Here is a 17,537-nt window from a genome sequence, read left to right as displayed (position 1 = left end):
GTTCCTTGAATACCCTGATATCTGTCATTTCATACGGCCACCCCACGCTGACATTCATTCCCTCCCCCTTTAAAAGGCAGGCACAGGAAGCACTAAGGGATAACGTACAAGATTGTAAATGAAAAATGTCCGTATCTACCATGCAGACAAGCAAAAGGAAAACCAGCTGTCGACTTCAGACACACTCTTGGCTAAATTATGGTTTCAGATTTCTCTCTCTGCCCCTCCCTCAGCATCATTTTTTCAGTCTCTCCACATCACAAATGCACCATCCATCTGCCCCTCTCAAATAAATGATGAGACAGTAACACTTGCATTACACACACCCCTCTACAAGCATTTGGTGAAATACTCACAAGGATGGAGAATTCCTACACATGATTGTCCATTTTCTTGGTTTAAAAAGATAGAAGGTTAAAAAAAAAAAAAGCTTAGAAAAATAAAAGGAAATTCCACCCACACAATCCTGCAGCCTGCTGCAAAAGGAGCACAGAAGCTTGCTGACGTCACGGATTCATGAATGGATGTAAATTGGGCTGTGTTAGGATTCAGCACAGAGCTTTCTGTGGCGTGTGCTCTGAAAGGGAAATGGGAGAAGTCAGAGGGGGACAGCCAATCAGCATCAGACAGCTATGGCCTGCCTTCTTTTAGAAGAATCTGGTCACAGAATAAACAGAACCCACCAATCAGACCTCTGTAACAGAGCCTCTCAGGATTATGACACAGAGCCTAGCAGCTGGGAGGGACGCAGAGAGAGAGGTGTGAGTGTGTGAGTGTGTGTGTGAGAGAGAATGAAAATGTCATTGTTAATGACGGAGGTGCACAGAGGAATTTTGATAAAAATACATCACTGCTGCCATTCTGCTGAAAGGAACAGAAGCTATAATTCCATTTAGTGACTTCTCTTATGAGTTTCTGTCCAGCCATATGCCCTGTATGATAAAAGCATATCCAAATAACCCCCATCTGTTACATGAACAAAATGTATTTGGTAAGCAGAAAAAGGACTTGCTATCTGTGCATTTTCTTTTAGAATTACAGTTCCTGGGTATTATAAGTTAATAATAAATCAAAATATAAGCATATATTGGAAGGCAGCTGCAAGCAGAATACAGTGGGGTTTTATGTCAGATCAATAATGCAAAAGCACTAATACAACAAAAAGAAAACCATCCCCACAAATCAATATTAGAGCAATACAAAAAGGATTGACTGAAATCTGTAATATCAAGAAATTCAGAGACTGAAAATCTAAGTGAGCAGGATTCTAAATTTGCAGCCACATCCTGAACTCCAGGCACAATGGACACTCCATCTACACATCACAACAAATGAGCCAAGCACCTGTGCCAAAGGCACACCCATTTCTGAACACCAGGGCAAAATCCCCTCCATCCTGGACTCCCAATTAGATAGCCACAGCAGTTGCTGTTTACATTAATTTTACAGAGAGAATAATTTCCATCTTGAATTCACACTACTGGCAAAAAATACCAAACAAAAACCACCCTGATCTGGAGTTAAGGCATACAGGCAGACAGACACACAATACAGCACAAGTTGTGAAGAGTAAACTAGAAATGTGAAGAAATTTTTAGATAGAAAATGGGAACAAAAGTTTAGAGTTCTTTAAGCAGATTTTATTAGATGGCCCAAAAGCCGCAATTCCACAGTGAAGAAAGAGGATAACTTTGGTTAAAAGAATCCTGGTTCAGTGGCAAAGTGAAGGCAACAACTAGAAATTTAAAATGCAATATACAAAACACAAGGAAAAAAGAGGAAAGAGATAGCAATTAATATAAATAAGTTATGAAGTATGGAAAATTGATAAGGGAAGCTAAAGACATCAGGGAACAATTCATGGCTGGCAGGGTTAGCACAATAAGGAGGAGAGTTTTTTTAAGTATATTAGGAACAAATGGAATCCTAGCAATGGTATGCTCCATTACTAGATGAATATGATAAAATTGTTAATGATGACTCAGTAAACACAGGGTACAATGAATACTTCTTTTCTGTATTTGGAAAGGAGCAGGATCATCATCCCTCGTGTGATACAGGTACATTAAATACTTTCCAGTCATTTACTAACCAATGAGGATGTTAAACAACATCCATTAGGCATAAACATTTTAAAGTCAGCAGACCCGGATAACTTGCACCCAACAGTCCTAAAAGAGTTGGCTGAGGAGATGTCCGACTCACTTGTGTTAATAAATCTTAGAATACCATGGAAATTCCAGAAGAGTACTAATGTCATGCTAAAAAAGGGCAAGCAGGATGAGGTAAATATAGGCTGCTTAGCCTTACATCAATCCCAGACAAAACAATAGAAAAGCTGATATGAAATTCCATTGATAAAAAGAATTAAAAGACAGGAATATAATTAATGCCAGTAAACATGGCTTTATGGAAAATGGGTCTGGTCAAATAAACCTGATTTCATTCCTGGATGAGATTACACGTTTGGTTGATAAAGGTAACTGCACGGATAGATTTAGGATTTTTTAAGGCATTTTTGACTTATTACAACATGACATTCTAATTACAAATTTAACATTATACAATATCAATAAAGCACAGAAATGGATTAAGAACTTGCTAGTTAACCGACCTCAAAAAGTAGTTGTCAATCAGGAATCACGGTGGGGTGTCCAAGAGAATTCCACAGGGATGGATAGACAGGCCTGATTTAAGTCCCCTGTAATCTGTGTAGCTGCAGAGCAGCCTATTTAGCACCACACAGGCACTCAAGGAACCTGCCCTGGGACCTGCCGCAGCCAGGGGAGGGACATCCTTCCCCCAGCTCCAACTCTGCTGCGGCCCAGCCTGGCGCGGCCCCAGGCACAGACCTGCTGGGGCACCTATCCTGGAGCCCCAACTCCAGAGCTGCCACAGTGGGAAGAGACACCTCTCCCCCACAGCACAGGTGCTGCTGCGGGAAGAGAGAGCTGGGGGGGGGGGGGAGGGGGACGGGATTCCTCTCTCCACGCCGTAGCATCTGAGCACCCTCCTACACCCCAAACCCCTCATCCCTGTCCTGACCCCAGAGCCCACATCCCCCCAGCCGGAGCCCTCACACCCCTGGCACCCCAACCCTCTGCCCCAGCCCTGAGCCTTCTCCCATACTCCAAACCCATCGGCCCCACCCCCACCACATGAATTTTGTTATGTGCACAGATATGAAGGTGACGTGTCATACATCACCTCCATATTGGTGCAGATAACAAAATTCATTCTGCACATGGGTGGGAAAAATTAGAGGGAACACTGGGCCTGATGCTATTCAACATTGCCATCAATGATCTAGAACTAAATATAAAATCACTGCCGAGAAAATTTGTGGATGACAAAGACTGGTGGAGTGGTAAAGAATAATGAGGCAGGGCAGTCATACAGAGCCATCTGCATTGTTTGGAAACCTGTACCAATTCAAACAAAATGCATGTTAACATACCAAATGCAGAGTTATACATCTAGGAACAAGAAATGCTGGCCATGACAAAAGAATGGGGAACTGTATCCTTGAAAGCAGTGACTCCAAAAAGGATCAAAGGGTCGTAATGGACTGTCATGGAGTCCTCGGGCAATGCTCTGGAACTGCTCCCTACGAAGCCAGTCAGGACTCTGTGAGCAGACTGTCTTCAGGGCAAAAAGTTCACACAGCTTCCACCTTCCTGGGTCTGACCTCAGAGCATTCAGCATCCTCTGCCCTTCCGTGCGCTTCCCACAGTGAGTCTGCCCAGGCAGGGTCCTGGGGAAGCCAGAGGGTCCTGCACCCCGTGACTCTTAGCCAGCCAGTAAAACAGAGGTTTATTAGATGACAGGAACACGGTCTAAAACAGAGCTTATAGGTACAGAGAACAGGACCCCTCAGCCGGGTCCATTATGGGGGGAGTGAGCCAGACAACCACCTCTGCTCTTCACTCCAGGTCCCCAGCCAGCCCAAACTGACTCACTCTCCACCCCCTCCTCCTCTGGGCTTTGTCCCTTTCCCAGGCCAGGAGGTCACTCAATTCCTTTGTTCTCCAGCCCCTTTAGCTATCACCTTGCAGTGGGGAAGGGCCCAGGCCATCAGTTGCCAGGAGACAGAGTGCCAACCATTTATGTACACTGGCCCTTTGCTCTGCAACAATTACACCCCCTTATCTCACCACCTAGAAATGCATAGGGGAAACTGTACCCCTACAGTATTCAGAGGAAACATTAAGAACAGTTCCACTTCGTCACATGGACCAAAAAAAAAAAAAATCAACATGAGCTTCCAGTGCTAAGCTGTGGCAAGAAAGGCTACATGCAGTCCATGGATGTAGAAAGAAGAGAGTGGTGATCAGGAGCAGGGAGGTGATTTTTCCTCAGTACACTGAATACTGCATCCAGTCTGGTGCCAAAATTTAAAAAGAAGTTGAAAAATTGGAGAAGGTACAGAAAAGAGCACCAAAAATGACTTGAGGGCTACAGAAAATGTCTTGCAGTCTGTTTACCCTATCAAATAGAAGATCAAGAGGTGACTATTACAGTGTATAGGTACCTTGACATGGAGAAAATACTGAGAACTAAAGGGCTCTTTAGAGAAAAGCAGAACAAGAACCAAAGGCTTGAAACTAAAGCCGGACCAATTCAAACTAGAAATGTTAATACTGCACACATTTTTGACAATGATTAACCATTCAAACTACTACTAGGGGAAGTAGAGGATTTTCTTGATGTCTTCAAATCAAACCTAGAGTTTCTGGAAGATGCTTTAGCCAAACACAATTTATTGGGCTCAAAAGTGAGATAACTGGGTAAAATGTGAGGCTCGTATTACAGAGGTCAGACTAGATGATCTAATGGTCCCTTCCCTTAAACTGCAGGAATTTGTGACAGAGCTGTCAATTACTAGAACTGGCTTGGCTCTATCTACTTGAGGGAAGCCCCTAACACAGTGGAACCTCCTTCCCAGGTAACTGGGATGTAGCCAGGGCCTCCCTTCTTTTTAACAAAACAGGGTGGTCTTGATCCCCTGATATCGCCTGCCTTAGTGAGATGGATTCCATAAGCTGAAATCAGAATTTATATCTACAAATGTACTGTGGTATAATAACTCCAACAGTTCCCACCATAAACTTTCTACTTAGCAAAAGGAAAGTCTGTGGAAGGCTATAGTAAATTAAGGCCTGTGGGGGCCCCCCCCCCATATTGGAGGGAGATGACAAACCTGGCTTCTAGGAGAAAAAAAAAAAATCTCAGGTGAAGGAAAATTCCTTCTCTCCCCCATGTATTTCAGCTCACCATTCCAACAATAGGATTTTCAACAACAATTAAACCCCGAGAAAGAGCTTCAGAATAGCTGCACACAACATTATATAACAAGTGATTTGTGAGGGAGTAACTGCTTGCGGCATTCTGCCAAAGGCTGCATCCACCGCTGCTTTTATAGGGAGTTTGTAATGCCAGGAGAAAATATGCCTAGATTACCATGTAGTAGCCTTGCAATTTTTATCAGATTCAAAGGACTTTTCTGTCCACAAAAAATGAAAATGCCTCTCATCGGATAGCTCTAAGGAATCCCAAAGGATTCATACCTTTAACCTGGTACGTTGCTCTTGCACAAAGTTTCAGCAACTGAGGTTTTAGATGCTTTCTATCCTGTAATTGTAGGACGGTAGGGGACAAATATATGTTTTTGGTTTTCTGAATGATTCTGTCCTTATCACATATTTTGATAGCTCAGACATTAAGGAGGTGCCAATCCTTCCTTTTAAATTCTTGGGGTTTGGATTTAAAAAAAAAAAAAAAAAAAAGAAGCAAAATTTCCTGGGAGTTGTAAGACACAGAATTTAAATTGACTTCAGCAATAAAAGCTAGCTCTAACTAGCCTACAACTTTACCTGTGGGGAAAAATACCTCACAGACAAGGCTTCCAGCTCTGAAATCCAACCTGCAGGCATGTTAGAGATCATGAAGTACATTTAATGGAGACAAAGAAGAGAGAGATACAGATGGAAGTACCTTGAAGGGTGATTTCATAACAGCATCTGAAACTACCAGTAGTTTCCATGAAACCATTTTATGTATTTCTTGGAAATTCAGAAGGGATGCAGCTTTGAGAAATAATCTAATATAAGGAGTACTTGTGGCACCTTAGAGACTAACATTTATTTGAGCATAAGCTTTCGTGAGCTACAGCTTATGCTCAAATAAATTGGTTAGTCTCTAAGGTGCCACAAGTACTCCTTTTCTTTTTGCAAATACAGACTAACACGGCTGCTACTCTGAAACCTAATATAAGGGTGAGTAAATAGAGCTTTCTCCCACAGTTTACTTGTTCCTAGGATCGAACATATATCTCCGATTTTGTCTTACAGAAAGTTTGGTCACTACAAGCCACATAAATAAACCATTCTGCTGAAGTTCTAGAATCTGAAATTTTGGATTCAGCTTTTCAGTCTTGCACCAGGTATAGAAAAAGTGTTCCAAATCCATGGAGTATTCTTTGACAGTGGATTATTTCCTTGTTGATTATAATTTAAAGATGTTTAATCTCCTGAGAAAGATTTAGCTGGCTCATCTGGAAATTTACTAAAAAATGGTGACAGTGAAGAAGCAAGTGTCCCTGGGTCACTTTAACAACAGGGGTCATCAGCTCACTTGTTGCTGGGACTTGGCCTCTGAAGCAAAGGAATTCTGGGAGATGTAGTCACCATCGGTACCCTGACATTTGTAGTCTGCTGTAAGGCATGTTGGAAAGAACAGAAGGACTACACAAAGACCGGTTTGAGGCTCAGAACAGAAAAGAACTGCCGGGAGTAGGAAGAGGCAGATGAAGGAGTAAGTAGAAGGAAGAGAGCTTTTTGGGTTTGATGCTTTGAGTTTGCACTTGTGCTTATTTAGGGACCCCTAGGTTTTCCAGTGAAGGTCAGAGGAAGCTCCATCCTTCAAGTACTGCATTAACATGCTTAGTCCTGGTGGAAGGGCAACTACTACAGATATAAAGAACACTGCATCAGTGAGTCTGAGGGAAAAGTGAATGCCTACTCAGCTACTTTTGTATGCCCTGGAAAGGGAGGATTTTATTGTTTGGGTGGAAGCCAAACTCCTCTACCATAAGGGAAAGCACTAAAAATACGCCAAGACATTCCAATCTCTAGGTAAGAGCACCTGCTATACTGGTGTTCTGAAGGGCTTGTTCTGAGCGACCCCAAGAGAGAACATTGTCCAGAAAGGGATTTATTTCTATGAGGCCATATTTTGCCTAAGGGTCAATACTAGAACCTAGCTGGAAGAGCAGTCTGATATGGTCTGAATCACTAGTGTTTTCTCAAGAGGAGTCTTTAGATTCCTGCTAAGAGTATCGGTTCCATGGGGACCTGTGCTTTTGTCCCCTCATTGCTGAAAAGAGGATGCCAACATTACTGAAACAGATATTGGGGTAGCAGGTTTGAGCCGAGTCTTTCACTGCTGTTACTGTACTTACTCCTCGTAAGACAGTGATCTGAAGAAAAGAAGGGGAGGTCTCTCCTGTTGACAGGAGATGCAGAGGAGCCCCTCAAACCAGCATCAGCAGGAGTGAACAGAGGCACTTCATGGATTTCATAATCTTCTTGGCCAGCTGGTATAGCACATTGAGGGGAACTATTGAGGAGACCCATGGAGCAGAAAGTCCCTGCAGACACACGGTCTTTCCCAACATTTAACCCAAAGGAAGAGGAAGGTCAATGCCAAGGAAAAAACAGTTCTTCCCCAATTTCAGAGAATTTTCCTGGGCTCTGCAGGGCAGGTAGCACAGCAAGTTGGGAGGCTTCCTGAGAGGCAAAGAGAATGGAGGATTTTCTTCAGGTAGATGGGAGCCAATCTAGTTTCCATGACTCAGTTTTGTCCTGCCTGCGTGCTACACAAGCAGAGGGAAAGCTCCCGGTTAGAACAAGTGCAGGAGAGATAAACAACCAAGTGGCAGCACAGTGAGAAAAATGAACTGGAAGGAAGGGGAGGGGAGAAAAAAGTTTGAGCTTTGTTTTAAAGACAGATCTGGAGAAAGTTGAGTCCATAAACAAAGGGAAGGAGGGAACCTACAGTATGAACAAAGCACAGAGAAAGTCTGTGTGAGGGAACTGAAGAAATCCCTCTAGTCAGAGCAGAAAACACACAAGTTGTTTGGAGGATGGCAGGGGGAGAGAAAAGAAAAGAAATGTCTCTTAATTCACTAGTTTCTCTTCATAGAGATCCCCTCCAGCAATTCTCCATAGGAGGGTTCTCTCTGCCCTTGTGGGTCCAGAGGCAGAAGCAGAGCTATTTGTCAGGGGAAATATAGCTATAAATCCCAAACCCAAGGGATCTCTCCAGAATATCGTCTTCCACAGCTGTAATTAATACTAATTACAAAATGCCAATGGCATTTTGGCATGTATAAGTAGGGGCATAGCGAGCAGATCGAGGGACGTGATCGTTCCCCTCTATTCGACATTGGTGAGGCCGCATCTGGAGTACTGTGTCCAGTTTTGGGCCCCACACTACAAGAAGGATGTGGATAAATTGGAGAGAGTCCAGCGAAGGGCAACAAAAATGATTAGGGGTCTGGAACACATGACTTATGAGGAGAGGTTGAGGGAACTGGGATTGTTTAGTCTGCAGAAGAGAAGAATGAGGGGGGATTTGATAGCTGCTTTCAACTACCTGAGAGGTGGTTCCAGAGAGGATGGTTCTAGACTATTCTCAGTGGTAGAAGAGGACAGGACAAGGAGTAATGGTCTCAAGTTGCAGTGGGGGAGGTTTAGGTTGGATATTAGGAAAAACTTTTTCACTAGGAGGGTGGTGAAACACTGGAATGCGTTACCTAGGGAGGTGGCAGAATCTCCTTCCTTAGAAGTTTTTAAGATCAGGCTTGACAAAGCCCTGGCTGGGATGATTTAATTGGGGATTGGTCCTGCTTTGAGCAAGGGGTTGGACTAGATGACCTCCTGAGGTCCCTTCCAACCCTGATATTCTATGATTCTATGAATTTTAACAGTGAGGGTGGGGGAGAAAAGGTTCTACATTAAAGATTCAGCAGAAAGAACAGAGAAGCCCTCTCACTGTTTTAAACACAAGAGGATATTTGTACTGTTGGCTGTGCTTCCTGCGATGGGAAATTAGCAGATATACACATCCTCTTTCCCTTTCTCAGGTAAGAAAGCCTGCCCATCAACCACTGCTAGAAGGGAATAGGCAGAGTGAGTAGAATATGAAGGGATGGGCAAAAGTTAAATTGTAAACTCCAAATCTTTAAACCAAAACTCCTAGCACAGCAGCCCCCACCACAGCACGTGAGACTCAACTGCCTAATGCTGTTTCTAAGGGAGGAATGATCTCAAATTCATGACACCTGGTAAAGCTGTAAATGTTCAGCCATCTAGCAGCACAGCATTTCTTCTGTGGGTACCTGTGCCTTTCTAGCAGAGAATGAGGTTACGTATCCTGAAAGAGTGTTAATGACCTCAGAAAGGGAAGGGCTTTTGCATACTTCTCCAATAATGGCCCTGATCTGCCAATACATAAATGAGGCATCTGAAACTTTTCAGACTTAACAGCAAGGCAGGGAGGCAACAAACAGTGAATTTGACCTTCTGAAGTTTGATGTCCAGCTAGGTTAAATCTTCAGTCTAAGCAACAAGGCAACCTTTCAACAATGTTTAGGGTAGTTGTAGATACCTATCATCCAGGTATCAATTGTTTTATCTTTACTGGTCAATGCTTCTACTTGCTTTACACATGAAGGTAAATGAAATTATCCCCATTTTATTGATAGGGAAACAGAGGCAGAAAGAAATTAAATGACTTGCCTAAGATAACAGCAGGGCAATGGCAGAGCTGGGAATAGAACCCAGCACTCCTGATTTCAGTCCAATTTCCTACTCAATGGATCATGCTGTTCAAAAAAATATACCAAGCTATCGCCGCCTCAGAATTATTCAAGTGAATGTTAAATTTTATTTATTTATTTATTTTTTGTTTAAAGCAGTGCAACATTTGTTCAAATGCTTTTTGGATTCAAAACATCCAACTCTGTACCAAATGCATTAGGGGTCTGCGACAGCATGGAAACCAAGCAGAAGCACTCTGAAGCATTCTGTGCAAGGCATACACAGGCAGAATGCCTCAGAGAATGCTGCATGGCATTTTAAATGCCTACTTTTTGAAGAAGCCATGCAGGCTCACTCTAATGTCTACTGCCAGATACTACCAGGCATTCACTGCAGGGATAGAGAGCAGCTGGCCACTACTAGGGGACTGCTAGGTCTGACTAGCTCCAGGGAGCACCAGTTTTATATCACACCTGGGGTTTTGGAAAAATGAGCTGTGTTAGAAAATATTAACTAACATGGTGTTATATTCAAGTAGAGGTTATTGTCCTGTAGCTGGAGCTTCTTCAAGATGTGTGATCTTATCTGTATTCCACACATGGTTACGCATGCATTCCAGGTGCCTGAGACCAGAGATTTGTAGCAAGGAGCAGTCGTCGATCCACACCGTGAAGTTGCTTCCCTATGCTCTGAGCAAAGAGCATAAGGGGCAATGCGGACCAACATCTCTTCAGTTCCTCTTCATGTGAAATCAGACTAAAGCCAAAGCACAGGGGAAGGAGGGTGGGTAGTGGAATACAGATAGGGACCATATATCTTGAAATAACCTCCATTTCTTCTTTGAATGCTGGTCCCTATGTGTATTTCACATGTGGGTGACTGGTAAGCAATATTCAAACAGGAAAAGGGCGTGAGGATGCAGATGGTATATAGATGCCTGTAATAATGCTGTCCCAACAGTTGTATCTGCAGAAGAGGCATAACTTTTCATAAAGGCGTGGATGGAACTCCAGGTAGCTACCTTACAAAAGTTCAGTATAGATACTTCTCGAAGAGATGCTGTTGAAGTTGCTTGTGCCCTCATCCTGTCTGTGGGAAGAGTATTTGCCTGTTGATAACAGAGAATGATGCAGCCAGTTAAAGAATCTCTGAGCAGAAAGTGCTTGTCCTCTTGATTGCTTGGCATAGCAACAAATAATCTTGCTGTTTTCCTAATGGGTTTCATTCTTTGCAGACAGATCTGATTTAGCATTCTGATGTTGAGAGAGAGTGCAGTCTCCTCTCCTCATTGGTAGCATGAAGTTTTGGAAAGAATACTAGTAACTGAATAGGTTGGTTCACATGAAACTCAAATTACCTTGGGGGTGAATTTTGGGAGAAGACAAAGGGAACCTTCTCCTTATGAAATATACTGCATAGCAGGTCAACCATGAGTGCTCCCAGTTCACTCACCCACTACCCAATCTGAAGGTGACTAAAAAGTGGACCTTCATGAATAGATGGTTACATGGTCCATGTCCTATCAGTTGAAACATATTCCAGTAAGTACTGAGAGTTCCAGGTTGAGGTCCCATTGTGGTGTGGGTTTCACCACTGGTGGAAAGGTCCTAACAAGACCTTTCAGGAACTGAACTATGGTAGGGTGAATAAAGAGAGAGAGTGGCCTTCTATTGGAGAAGGAAGGCACTGATTTCTGCTAGGTGGACCTGCAGCAAGTTGATGGAAAGTCTTGACATTTTGAGGGATGGGAGATGGTCTAAAATAGCAGGGATGCCTGTTGATTCTAAGGATAACTGGCTCTACAGAAACACCTTGTCAGGGTTCCCTCCCCACTCTGAACTCTGGGGTAGAGATGTGGGGACCCGCATGAAAGACCCCCTGTAACAAGGCTGGTTCTGGGGGGACCCAACTGAGAGTGCCAATTCAGGACAAATTGCTTCAAGCAGGGCAGTTACAGCCCAAGGCTGGGGTTTCTATGCACACCAAGGCAAACCAAACCAGCCAAACAGAGAAGACTTTGGTTTTACCCCACTGGCTAACCACAAGTCACACAAGCAATTCCCTTAGACACTCCAGTTTCCCAGTATCACCACCAGTGCCACTCGTTATGGGGACAAATGATTATGAAAACCAAATACCCCGGTAAAAGAAAAAAGGTTCTCTCGATCCCAAAGGACCAAGCCCCACACCCAGGTCAATATACAAATCAGAACTTATCCACAAATCACACTGTTGCCAATCCTTTAGAATCTAAAATCTAAAGGTTTATTCATAAAAGGAAAGAAATATAGAAGAGAGTTAGAATTGGTGAAATGGAATCAGTGACATACAGCAATGGCAAAGTTCTTGGTTCAGGCTTGCAGCAGTGATAGAATAAACTGCAGGTTCAAATCAAGTCTCTGGAGAACATCCACAGCTGGGATGGGTCTTTCAGTCCTTGGTTCAAAGCTTCAGTGTAGCAAAGTTCCTCCAGAAGTATGAAGCAGGATTGAAGACAAGATGGAGGAGCTGCAGCAGTTTTTTATATTCTCTTGCCATGTGGTCTGTCCAAAGACAAGCTGTCCATCACATGGCCTGGAAAAACCTCAGAGTTCTGTCCATAGGCATGTTCCTGCATACCTTGCTGAGTCCCAAGGCATGTCTGCCTTCTCTCAATGGGTCAGTTGTATGGCTGATGGTCCTTAATGGGCCATCAAGCAGGCAAGGCAGAGCTGACACCAACTTGTCTGGGGTGTCACCCAGAAGCATAGCATAAGTTTGAAATACAGACATTATAGAGCCAATATTCATAACTTCAACTATAAAAATGATACACATATACAGATAGCATAATCATAACCAGCAAACCATAACCTTGTCTTGGACACCTCATTTGACCCCCTTTATATAAGATTTGGTGCCACTACAGGACCTTGGTTGCAACAATGATCTATATGGTCCCAGTTCAAGTCAATAACGTCACACCCCCTAAACTTATATTTTACCAGCTTAGGTTAAAAACTTCCCCAAGGCACAAATTCCTTTCCTTGTCCTTGGATGGTATTGCTGCCACCACCAAGTGATTCACACAAAAATTCAGGAAAGGGTCACTTGGAGTTCCTATTACCCCAAAATATCCCCCCAAGCCCCTTCACCCCCTTTCCTGGAGAGGCTTGAGAATAATACACTAACCAATTGGTTACAATGTGAACACAGACCAAACCCTTTGGTTTTTAAGACACTGAAAATCAACCAGATTCTTAAAAGAAGAATTTTATTTATAAAATTAAGGAAGAGAATCACACCTGCAAAATCAGGATGGAAGGTAACTTTACAGGGTAAATAAAAAGATTTAAAACACAGAGGATTCCCCTCTGACTCTGCTTCCCAGTTACAAAACAGGAATGAAACTACCTCTTAGCATAGGGAAAATTCACAAGCTAGACCAAAAAGATAATCTAACGCATTTCCTTGCCCTTACTTACAATTTTTGTAACCTTAGATGGATCGTTTCAATTATGTTTTCAGGAGATGTTTCACCTGCCTGGTCTCCCTCTCTGGACAGAGAGAGAGAGAGAGAAACAAAGAGAGCACACAAAAACCCTCCCCCCGCCCCGATTTGAAAGTATCTTCTTTCCTCATTGGCCTGTCTGGTCAGGTGCTAACTAGGTTATTTGAGCTTCTTAACCCCTTACAGGTAAAGTGATTTAGAACAGCTTCCCAGAAGGGATTTTATATTATCCTTATCTCTATGTTTATGACACCTCCATGTAGCTAGATAGCATTATATGGTGGAGCGTTTTCTGTTGTGATTGAGAACAGTTCAAATGGGTTCTGCACATGAAAGCTCTAGGTCTGACACCCATCCAAATACTGTGAGATGAGGAGGGTCTGGATTGGGATGTCCGATCCTGCAGGTCTCCTGAGTTAACAGATCTAGAAAGGGTCAGATACTGATAGGAGGATGGGCTGATGTCTGGAGGAGATCTAGAAACCAGAATAGTCTGGGCCACCTGGGTGCAATCAAAATGACCTGGGCTCTGTTATGAAGAATTTTTCAAGAACCTGAGGAAGCAGGGGGGAAACAGGAGGGAGGAGAGAAAAACTATGTATCAGATGGTCTGTACGGCATAACAGAAGGGCATCACCCCGGAAGTCCTGCTCTAGAACAGCATAGACAACATTTCTTTTTCGTCTGTGAGGCGAACAGATCCCAAGACACCATTCCCCACTGGGTGAAGATATCGTTCAGAAGAGAGCTATGTATCTCCAATTCGGGGTCTGTGGAGAAATGCCTGCTGAGATTGTTGGCCAGAGAATTCTGTGCACCTGACAGGTATGTTGCTGAGCGCATGATGCGGTTGCTTATGCACCAGTTCCATAAACTCCGTGACTCTGTACAGAGAGGAAGAGATTTTGCGCCGCCTTGTTTACGTAGAATACTTTCATCACATTATCTGACATTCTCTGGATATGACAAAACAGTGGAAGGAATGCAATGCATCCTAGGCAGACTACGCTCAGCTTCAGGAAACTGATATGCATTCTGGCCTCCCAAGGAGACCATGTGCCTTGCGCAGTGCGACGGTCCATGTGGGCTCCCCATCTTTTCAGGAATGCATCTGTGATTATGGTCGCATCAGGTGTAGGTGGAAGGAAAGGCACTCCTGCACGCACATCTCCCGAGTTCGTCAGTCATACAAGAGAAGCTGTGACCTTGAGAGGGACTGTCACTTTGGTATTCATGCTGTCTCTGTCCGGTGAGTAAACAGATTAGAGCCAGGGCTGCAAGTAACAGCGGTGAAGCCCAGCAAATAGTGTTACACAGGTACATCCAGCCTTGTGGCCTAGTAGGTAAAGACAGTCCCTGACTGTGGTGCAGGGTCTGATAGTGAACGGTCTTATCAGTCTGTCCGTGGTCTGAAATCTGTTCATAGGATGGTGGGCCTTCACTGAGGTTGAGTCCAGGGTTGCTCCAATAAAGTTTATGGTTTTCACAGGAGCCAAAGTGGACATTTCATTGTTTACACAGACACTTAAGGATGCCAGAAGACAAAGCAAGAATCATGTCAACGACTGGACCTCCTTGCTAGATCCACCCATCAGGAACCACTCATCCAGATACAGTAAGATGGTGTAGCCATTTCATTTCATCTGGGCCGCCACCACTGGGTGCTCTTGTCAGTCCAAGAGGGAGCACTCTGAACTGGTAGTGCTCCTCTCAGGAATCTGAGGAGGTTTCTGGGAGATGGGTGAATGTCCACATGAAAGCAAGCATCTTTAATGTTGAGTTCCATGAACCATTTGCCTTCCCCCAGGGAGGGGATTATCAATGCCAATGTGATCATGCAGAATTTTGATTTTCAAATAAAGACATTCAGCTGCTGTAGATCAAGAATAAGTCTCCATCCTTCTGTGGTACTAAAAGCTATGGAGAGTAGAACTCTTCTCCTTGGTGTTGAGGTGGCACTTCTATAGCCCCTTCCTGAAGACAAGAGCCCACTTCCTGATATAGAATCTCCGTATGAGAGTGGTCCCTGAAGAGAGGTGGGGAAGGGGGCTTGTGACGGGGATGTGCAAAACTCAATCAGCTAGCCAGAGTGGATGATCTCTAGCACCCACATGTCTGTTACTGCCCTTCACTTGTGGGCAAAGTAGGTGAGGCAGCCATCAAAAGTTAGGGGGACAGTATAGAAGGGCATCTAATTCAGGTATGCAGTTCTTGAGTGCCCTGTTGAGTGGTGACAGCTGAAGTGAGGAAGCCACATATCTGAGTCTTTGCACCCTTTGATATTTGTCTGGTGGTTTGTAAGGGCACCGATGGTAAAATGGTTGAGGGAGAGGGCCTGGATTTATAAGCTTGTTTGTGAGGTTCTCTCTTCGGGGCCAGGCTGTAGATGCCCAGGGTGTGGAGGGCTGTCCTGGAGTCTTTAAGCAAGAGTAGTGAGTGATCAGTCGTCTCAATCAAGCAATTAGACCAAAGGGCAAGTCATAGATGATATTTTGGACCTCCCTAGAGAACGCCAAAGAGTGAAGCCAGGATTCTCACCTCATGAGGACAACTCTGGCAATAATTCTAGATGCAGTGCGCCAGCTGCATCCACGGCTGCTTGGAGCTAATTTTTAGCCACCAGTCTGCTCTCATTGATGAGGGCTTGAAATTGAGCCCTGTCTGCCTAGGGAAGTTTGTCTTTGAATTCTACCTATTTAGAATAATTTGTGAAATAGTATTTTGCTTACAGGGCTTGGTAGTTAACAATTTTGAATAGGAGGCTGGTTGATGAAAATACCTTCTTCCCAAAAGGTCAAGGCATTTAGTGTCTTTTTCAGCTGAAGCTGATTTAGGGTGTTGTAGCCTGGATCTCTCCATGGGTCCCTGCACTACTAAGGAGTTGAATGCTGGGTGGGTATGACCTTAAGAACATCCCTATGCCAGAAGGCAAAGGGCTCTCCCAAGGTATCTAGCAGTGAGTTCCACCTAGTCCAACCAGATCAATGTACCCCAACTCACTACTGTTATAATCTGCATCTAAAAGGTGTCATGTAATGTGCTGCTGGAAAACTGGTAAGTCCTTGATCACGGATATTCTTGCATGATGTATGTATGGTCAGCCCACAAAGGATGATACAGTTATGCTGGAATTATGACTAAAATGTGTTAAACCAGGCATGTCAAGGGAAAATTATAAACAAGTTTTTTCCAGATAAAGGAATGAGGTTCTGCCTGTTTGAATGTGTCCCCCATGTAAATTGAGCAAGGTGTGACCAAAGACAAAGAAAAGTACATTTGCATGACAGGCAAACAAAGTCATCAGGAGAACAAGCAGAAAAAATGTGATCACTTAATCTCAATGAGGGATGGACACTGCACCCCCAGGAAGACTTCCTGTCACTTGAAGCAGGGTCAATGAACTTTGAGAGTGATACTTTTCAAAGGTTTACTGGACTATAAAGAGAGGGCAGAGAACCCCAAAGTTATCCTTCACCCAAGGAGACAAGCAAAACCAGCGACTTGGACTCTGTGAGGACCCTAAGAGCTAGTCAGCCACTGCTGGAAAAGGAAGACTGGTGAGGAAACTACCTTGAACAAAGCCAACAGCTTGATAAGTTAGGCCTTAGCCATTATAAAGAATATTTTTACTTTGGGTTGTTTATAAACCTTCTGATCTTTATCCCATATACTTGAACTCACTTAAAGCCTCTCTCTTTTTGCTTAAATAACCTTGTTTTACTTTTTATCTAAACCAACTAAGTGCTTTGATTGAACTGAAGTGATTGTTAACTCCAGTCAAGATAACAAGCTGCTGTTTCCATCTCTTTAAAGGAGCCGGAAACTTAATAACTTCTATGAGAGTGTTCCAGGAGTGGGCTGGACATTGCAGGGAGATGGTATTGGGGAATTTTGGGGCTGGGGGGTGGGTGTTGGTGTCACTCTGCGAACAGTAACTGGGTGGTGGAAGCCAAGTGTGATCTGCATGTTTGTAGCCTGGCTGTTGATGTCTGGACTGTGAGACACAGCAACATAGCATTTAAGGCACCGAGAGTTGCTAGGCAGGCAGTGACACAACCCCTCACTGGTCTGGGTTGAACCCCAAAATGCAACAGGGATAAAAAGGAACTCTGCCCATTTAGTTAGTATGAAGTAACATTGTTCAGCCCTTTTGGGGTGGGGGCACAGGAGACAGGGGTATGCCACATTGTCCTGGCAAGTTCCAAAATGGCCTCGTTCACTGGGTG

General features: G+C 43.8%; 1 protein-coding gene across 17 annotated transcripts in view; it reads right to left on the bottom strand.

Annotated features, from left to right (window-relative positions):
* Positions 1 to 17,537, bottom strand: part of MAP3K13 (mitogen-activated protein kinase kinase kinase 13) — a 140,949-nt gene that overhangs the window by 73,772 nt on the left and 49,640 nt on the right. For 2 of the 17 annotated variants that reach the window (XM_073360277.1, XM_073360274.1), the window contains exon 4: positions 357 to 577. The exons of 14 other annotated variants lie outside the window; for them this stretch is intronic. The gene's annotated coding sequence lies outside the window, so the exon portion shown is untranslated. Of the gene's footprint in view, positions 1 to 356; positions 2,972 to 17,537 lie in introns of those variants that run through there. One more of the 17 variants, XM_073360283.1, reaches the window with a different exon arrangement.

Source organism: Lepidochelys kempii, chromosome 9, assembly GCF_965140265.1.
Source record: "Lepidochelys kempii isolate rLepKem1 chromosome 9, rLepKem1.hap2, whole genome shotgun sequence".
NCBI classification, from domain to species: Eukaryota; Metazoa; Chordata; order Testudines; family Cheloniidae; genus Lepidochelys; species Lepidochelys kempii.
The sequence above is the reverse complement of the archived record's forward strand: the minus strand, read 5'-3'. Positions and strand labels throughout refer to the sequence as shown.